Source organism: Lycium barbarum, chromosome 9, assembly GCF_019175385.1.
Source record: "Lycium barbarum isolate Lr01 chromosome 9, ASM1917538v2, whole genome shotgun sequence".
NCBI lineage: Eukaryota > Viridiplantae > Streptophyta > Magnoliopsida > Solanales > Solanaceae > Lycium > Lycium barbarum.
The window spans coordinates 98,564,636-98,572,925 of record NC_083345.1 but is presented as its reverse complement, the minus strand read 5'-3'; the positions used below and the strand labels follow the sequence as shown (position 1 = coordinate 98,572,925).

At 34.3% G+C, this 8,290-nt stretch overlaps 1 pseudogene; it reads right to left on the bottom strand.

Annotated features, from left to right (window-relative positions):
• Positions 1–1,518: 1,518 nt before the first annotated feature.
• On the bottom strand, positions 1,519–5,629 carry LOC132609138 (probable carotenoid cleavage dioxygenase 4, chloroplastic; annotated as a pseudogene).
• Between the last annotated feature and the right edge of the window lie 2,661 nt (positions 5,630–8,290).

The following is an 8,290-nucleotide window of genomic DNA, read 5'->3' as shown; positions in this document are numbered from 1 at the left end:
TCAAACAGATGTTCAACTGTTTCTTCAAACAACTTTTATAGTTGTCCGGACAACTACGAAAGTTGTTGACAAAAACAACAGGATTGGGTTCGCTAAATCCAGCTAAAGAATGGAAAAAAATTAATCTTTTTCACTTACCAATAATTAATGAATGGTCCTTTCAAGTAATTCAAGCTCAAAAACAAAGCAAATGCAGTCCAACAGACCCAATAATATTCTGATATTCTTTTTCCACAACTTTTTATCTACAAATCTTCTCAACAAAAACACAAATACAATCTTGGATCTACTATTTAGAAATGTTTGGGAGAGTTAGATTCCTAAAGAAGAAGAAGGAGGAGGAGGAGGAGGAAGATAGGATGAGCATCAATGGCTTGAAACATGGCGGGTAGGTTTGTTTACATGTTTTGATAATTTTAGTTATTTTGAGGTAATAAACGTGGAGGTAAAAGTATAAACGGAAAAAAGTTTGAGGGTTACTGAAAAAAGGTTTCTTAATGAAGTTTGACCTCATTAACATTAATTATTTACTTGTCACTTCTATCCAATATTTAAAACTTGAAGGAATCCCACTCAATTGACAAACTCATTTGTCCCTTTTAATTCAATGTCCGTCTAGATGTGCATTCTCAAAGATGGGGGTTTTACTTGCCAGTTGAGGCCAAGTTTGAGTGTCCATCCATGTATTATACCGAACAAAATCTCATCAACTACCTCTACTGCCCAAGATATCTATGCCATAACCGAGTACAAAAGTTTTTGCTTTTCCAACTTATTGTCCTCAAGACTTGAACGAAGGCTAAAACCTGCATCAGGACGAAAAATTGATGGTGCTTGGGCAATCAGTCTAGCAACAGTTTTAGTCATTGTTGCTAACATTACTAGGTTCATACATTGGTCCCGCCCTGATTAACTGTATATTAAAATTAGACTAACAAGTCATTGGGCCGTGCATAGATGTGCATTCTCAAAGATGGGGGCTTTACTTGCTAGTTGAGGCCAAGTTTGAGTGTCCATCTATGTATTATACCGAACAAAATATCTTCAACTACCTCTACTGCCCAAGATATCTATGCCATAACCGAGTACAAAAGTTTGTGCTTTTCCAACTTATTGTCCTCAAGACTTGAACGAAGGCTAAAACTTGCATCAGGACCAAAAATTGATGACACTTGGGCAATCAGTCTAGCAACAGTTTTAATCATTGTCACTAACATTACTAGGTTCATACATTGGTCACACCCTGATTAACTGTATATTAAAATTAAACTAACAAGTCATTGGGCCGTGCATAGCACGGGCAACATCCCACTAGTTAAGTTAATATTATTAAAGAAGCGGATGATAGTGTTAAAAATCAGACTTTATTAGATGATAGTGTTAAAAATCAGACTTTATTATATTATCGTTATTTTTGCCTACCAGATACATGTGTACAAGACTAACACAGCCTTAAATGAAGCAGTATGAATAGTAGAAATACATACAGTTAATCTCAACTTAGTCGACAATGAAACATACTTGATAGTTAGATACATGTATACAAAATATAACTTAGCTTTGGTATCAATGTTTCTCAACAATTAAGCTACACATATAAAAGTTTGATTGTCAATTTTTAAAGTTTCAAACTTGTCCTAAATAACCCCGAGTCTCTTGAGTCTCAAGTAAGTTTTCCAGGAACTTTTCTATATATTGTTAAGATCACTTTCCTTCACGAATATCTCATGAAAACCATAAGGCACACGACGAGGCAATTTCACAACCGCCACAATTTCAGGATTTTGAGATTTGGCATCCATCACCAAGAAACTCGATTCTCTTGTGCTCTCATTATGCATATAACACACCACATAGCCATCATCTTCATCAGCTGATTCAAATTTAAAGAAGTAAACAGATGAACAAGCTAAAAGAATTCAACATATAATATATATACATTAAATAATTTATTTGATCTATCTATTAGTATAAATTTTCTGATGAAGGGGTGTCAATTGACTTTCCTTGGACAAATGTGGCTCCCCTACTGTCTCAATTACTTCAACGTGACAAAAATAGGTGTGCATTACTATTACAGCGAATAACATTAAGTTACTTTAGTTAGACGAAAAAATGATATTGCAGTTACTTTATTGTTATATAGTGACTAAAATCCAGTGACCTTAGGTGGCATTAACCTGAATAGAATAAATAAATATAATGATTGATTGTATAACAAAATTTTACCGGCAAATCCATTGTTAGGGTCCTTTGCCACAAAGAAGGGCTCACTACTAAAACAGTCTGGTCCAAAAATTCTTGTGGTCACTATGCAATCACGATGATCAATATCTGATATGGATAAATCCAATTTTACCACACCTTTTGCCTTTGGCGAAGGGTTTCCAATAGCTGCATATATGTACCTTAAAATAAGGAAAAAATTACAACTGTTATAAACATCATCCAGAAAAACAACAAGATTGGAATTGTGGTGTATAACTTTATAGGCAGAGTATGTTCTCAGCCTCTTAAACTTATCGGTAAATTTTATTTAGACATTCGAACTGTGACCAGTTCCAGTTCTGATTGAGCACTTGAATACATGATAAAGTGTAACACTTTCTGCTCAAATTTTTGAAAACGATTCTGTGCGTTTTCGTTAACTATCCATTGCACAGATAAGTTAATCACTAAAAATATGTCACCTCATTTAATTATACGTATTAGCCTCAATAAACTGTAAAACCTCACGTCTGTTACAATTGAGGCTGATGTGTATAATTAAAGGATGTAATATATCTAATGTTGTTAACTTATCTACTTACTAGGCGCTTGAAAACACACGCAAAAGCTTTTCCAAAATTTGAGACGAAAGTGCCTAATAGGAACACTTTATTATGTGTTCAAGTGCTTAATTGGAACATACCCTCGTTCAAGTTATATCTAAATAAAATTCACTGGCAAGTTTAAGGGGTTTTCACTCTTAGAAAAAAGAAAAAAAAAAACCCTAACTTAGAGAGAGTTTAACTTTTGTACGCTGACAATGTATAAATTTGATTAGAAAATAGTACTCCCTCCGTCTTAAGTTAAGTATCTTAGTTTGAGTAGATGCAAAATTTTACAAATTAAGGAAGAATTTTAGATTTTATGGTCTTAAACAAGCCACGTAGAATCACTACAAGAAAGTATAGAAATTGCAACAACTCTTTTGGCAACAAAAATAATATAGTTGGCTAAAGTCAATATTTGGCAACAACTTAGTTTTATTGTTGGCATATATGATAAATCTTTTGAAAATGAACTTTTTTTGTTGCCAAAAATTTAATTTTGTTGCCACATAGTATTGACTATTGTTGCAAAAAGTACTTTTGGCAACTAAAAAAAAAAGTTGTTGCACGTCGTTGCAATAACAACCGTTGGAAAAAGTTTATGCAACAAAAAAAAATGTTGTTGCCAAAAGTATTTTTTGCAACAATAACCTATCTATGGCAACAAAAAAAAAATGTTATTGTCAAATGTCTTCTTTCTTGTAGTGAATATTAGAATCAGAGAGCTACCAAATATACAAAGAGGAATTCTTCTTGAAACAGATTAAACGAAAATTAAGACAGTTAAATTGAAACGTAGAGAACAGTATAAAGTTGAGGGGGGAAATGGGAAAGAAAAGCAAAACAAGACATCTTAACCAGATATAAATAAAATTTGAGAGAACATTTCCTACTATACGTCAACTAAACTTTATAGTTTATAAAGCTAGACTAGATACTGCGAACCAAAGCTAAATTCTTTTTCTTTACATGGATGTACAGTAAAGTTGTAAAAATATATACTCCTTCCGTCCCAAAAAAATTGTTCTCTTTTGACTTGATACAAAGTTTAAGAAATAAAGCAAGACTTTTGAAATGTGTGGTCCAAAATAAGTCTTACATATTTGTGTGACTGTAAATCATCTCATAAGGTTAAATTGTTACTAAATTTAGAAAGGGGACAATCTTTTTGGGACAGACCATCAAGGAAAGGAAGACAATCTTTTTGGGACGGAAGGAGTATTATATTATCGGTGAAGAGTAATTGAAAAGAATGTTCATCCTCGTGAATGTGGTCCGGAAGAAATATAAATCATAAATTATTAACTGTACATACTTGTTCTTTTTCCCAACATAAGCCGGGTTGATACTTGCCAAGTCAAGATTCCTCGTCGACACTGGATATCTTCTTACCATTCTCGTCTTCAAGTCTATCTTTACTTTTTCAATTGATGCATGGATCAAATCCAATCTTTCCATAAAGTGGTCTACTGATATTGTGTTCGGAGCAATCACTACTATTGTATCACCATCATCTTCTTCCCATGCATTAATTGCATGTATCATATTAAACCCTGGCACTTCGAACCACTTCATTTCTGACTCATCCCTCGCGTAACGAGGAATCACCCCTAGGCGGCACTTTTTTCGAGTTGTAACCCACCGGTGAGCCACGGGTAATGAGGGCACAAGGGTTCATTTCTATTTGTATGTCAGGAAATATGGCATAATTTTTTGTGATGGCAAAGTCATGAACAAAAGATGGATTTGTCATGGAAAAAATTGGTACATCACGACTTTTGGTCCCGTTAGGGTCAATTCTAAAATAAGTTAAAAATGGAGATATTGGACCGTAACGAAAAGCAAAAGCCTCGCCAGTGTTTGGATCAATTTTGGGATGTGCTGTCATATTCATAGAAAGATTTCCATCAAAATCATGGCGACCAATTGTTATGATATCACCGTTTGGGGCTAATTTTATACCATAAGGAAGATCAGATTCACAAAGAGCAAATAAATTGCCTCCAAATAGAGCCAGGCTAGTATTTGCAAGGCCAATACCATTGCTGGGATCGAATTGACCAAATTTTGTCCTAGCTATAGACACTGCTCCACGAATCACAGAGGAAATACGGCTATTAAAGTTAGAGAAGAGATTCGGAATGATTGAAAGGCCAGCTTCCTTTTCTATCAAGTACTTGTAAGTTTTGACATAACGGCTACAAAATATCGCTTTGCCTTGAGAAATTCTAGTAGAGTGAAGCATTCCATCACCATCAAAGAAATGAAGAGGTCCACGAGGAAGATATTGTGGATTTGGACCATTTCTAATGTAAACTCCGTCGAGACACGATGGAAGGGAGCCTTTTACCACCTCGCATTCTATCGGGAGGAAGTTCGTCCACAGGAGCAAAGTTGTTAGAGAGAGTATATTTTGGACCAACGGAAGGATGGAAAGGAGGATCAATGAAAGTGTCGATGAAATTGTCGCATGCATTCAAGATAACTGCGGGAAATGAAGGTTTCAATAAGGGTTTTCTTGGAGGTTTATTATGTTGTTTAGATGACGGACTTTTTGTAAGGGCTTGCGGAGATGTGTACGAAGATGTTTTAGGGTTTACTGATGAAAAAGATGGATTATTAGGAGAAAGCAGAGTTTTGGAGTGTGGTAATAATGTACTAGAAGTGAAGGCATTCATAGCTTGTAGTCTATTTAGAAGATCAAAGGGTAGTAGTAGTAGAAAAAAAAAATAAGGCAAGATAAAAGAGTGAACTTAGAGTAGCAGTATATTGAATTTTTTAAGACTTCCTTCGATAAAGGAAATTGAGTCGCATGATAGATTCTATATATATAGGGTGAGGTGTAAGATGAAGAAAAAGACTATTCATCTAAACACCGAATCATGAGAACAACTATCTGATAAATTCTACCCAAAACAGAAAACAATATTAGCATCTGCCAATTAACTTACATATAATAATACTGTAAGTTTTTACATTATCAGTAAAATTGTACTTACTGTAGTAAATTGTTACTTTTCTAGAAGCTAACTAATTATATTCCACTTATTGTATACAATTATTTGTCATTATCGACCAAATAATAACAATTGCACTATCAATGAGGAAATTAAACTCTAAAATTTAACCGTTGTGTGTGGTTGTGAAAATAAAGAAATGTCGAACCACCTAAATTTGTCTCGACTTGTATGAGTTTGTTTATTCATTAAAATGAATTAATGATCTGTTAATTCTGGTCTATCTGTGGCAAATTGGAAACTATGGAAAAAGTCAATAAGCACAGAGATATTCAGCCACTTAAAATTTTGAACAGATGTTATGAATCTATATAGAGGCCAGCATTTTACTTCCTTCACTAGAAAGTAATGTACTTTTTGTTATACTAGTTTTAGCATACGTGCGTTACACGTGTCAACACGTGTCAATAAATTATAAATTCTATACAAAAAAATATATAGTAAAATAGCAATGAACATCAAAATAGAAGTAACATTCATTTAAATGACAAATTATTGTTATTACATTGACCCAAATGTTGTGTTTGACGCATCTAACCTAATATCTCTTTATAGCTATAATTTAATTAAATTGTGTTAAAAGTAAAAAAGATAACTTTGTAAAATTCAAAACATAAATAAAATAAGGTTAAAACCAATCCCTTATTTTTGTTTGATAAACAACAAAGATACCCAAAAAGGTTCCCGTGATAAAAATAGTTAAAATGCTAATAAGGTATTCTCCTCTTTTATTTACTCTAGGAGATTTTGGACCTAACAATAATTTGATTCCTTCTAAAAAAGATAATTCTCTCTTCTTCTTCTTCTTTTCCTTTTTTGATAGATTTCTCTCTTATTTAACTTAGAATTTAGGAATCGAAGACAATTTAATTCCACTTTGAAAAATTATTTTTCATTTATTTATGACAGGAATTTTAGCACTGTATTTTCTTACTTTTTCTAAATTGGTTATTTCTACTTTAGAAAAATGAGTTCGCCAGCTAACTTTTTCAGACATAAGTTCTTTTATTTAACTTAGACATAACTTACACTTTACTATATTTACAAACATGTGTTTTACAAAATAATATGATATTTTATTATTTATAGAGAGAAAAACTCCTACACTAAAAATAAATGGGCAGGGATCAAAATTTGACCCCTATACAAAATAATGTGCCATGTATATTATCAAAAGCAATAATAATTATTTTAATCATATATTATATTACATAGTTCAAATATTTAGCTGAATTCGATGTCCTAAATATTAAGGAAGTAATTAATTTGGATTCCTGATTTTTATTCCCAAAACCTTGCATTTAAAATGAGCTAGTATTTGGATAAATATTTTTGGCTAGAAAATAAAGTACCCCAATCTTTGTTTCTAACTTGGAACCAGAACAAATGACAAATTTTCAATACTTATCTACAAATTTTACTGTTATCCTTTGACCCTAAACATTTTCATTCATCTGCAAGAATTTTTAGTTATTTTTTCTCCCTTAAATTTGTTTTCATCCCCTACAGCCTTTTTCATTTATACAACAACAACAACCCAGTGAAATCCCACAACGTGGGGTCTGGGGAGGGTAGAGTGTACGCAGACCTTACTCCTACCAAGGTAGGACGGCTGTTTCCGAAAGACCCTCGGCTCAATAAAAAACATAAAAAGAGGTCAGATAGGGCTAAGAGATTCAAAGCGATATGGAAATGAAGTAACGCAAGCGACACAGATAACATAGAATAATCAAAGCACAGGAAATAACAGATAATAGCATAAATCAGAGCACAAGAAATTATACTACGATAATGCGACTACTAATAAGACAGGATAATGAGACTATCTACTAGCCTTCTACCCTAATGTGGGTCCTCCAAACTCTCCTATCTAAGGTCATGTCCTCAGTAAGCTGTAACTGCGCCATGTCGTGTCTAATTACCTCTCCCCAATACTTCTTTGGCCTACCCCTACCTCGTCTGAAACCATCCATGGCCAACCTCTCACACCTCCGCACTGGGGCATCTGTGTCTCTCCTCTTCACATGCCCAAACCATCTCAATCTCGCTTCTCGCATCTTGTCTTACACCGAGGCCACTCCCACCTTGTCCCGAATATCCTCATTCCTAATCCTGTCACTCCTGGTATGGCCACACATCCATCTCAACATTCTCATCTCAGCAACTTTCATCTTTTGAACGTGAGAAATCTTAACTGGCCAACACTCCGCCCCATACAACATAGTCGGTCTAACCACCACTTTGTAGAACTTTCCCTTAAGTTGTGGTGGCACCTTCTTGTCACATAGCACTCCGAAAGCAAGCCTCCATTTCATCCACCCTGCCCCAATACGATGTGTGACATCATCGTCAATCTCCCCGCTGCCTTGCATAATAGACCCAAGATACTTGAAACTACTTTTCTTCTGGATGGCTTGGGTACCAAGCCTCACTTCCAAGCCAGCCTCCTGAGGTGCTTCA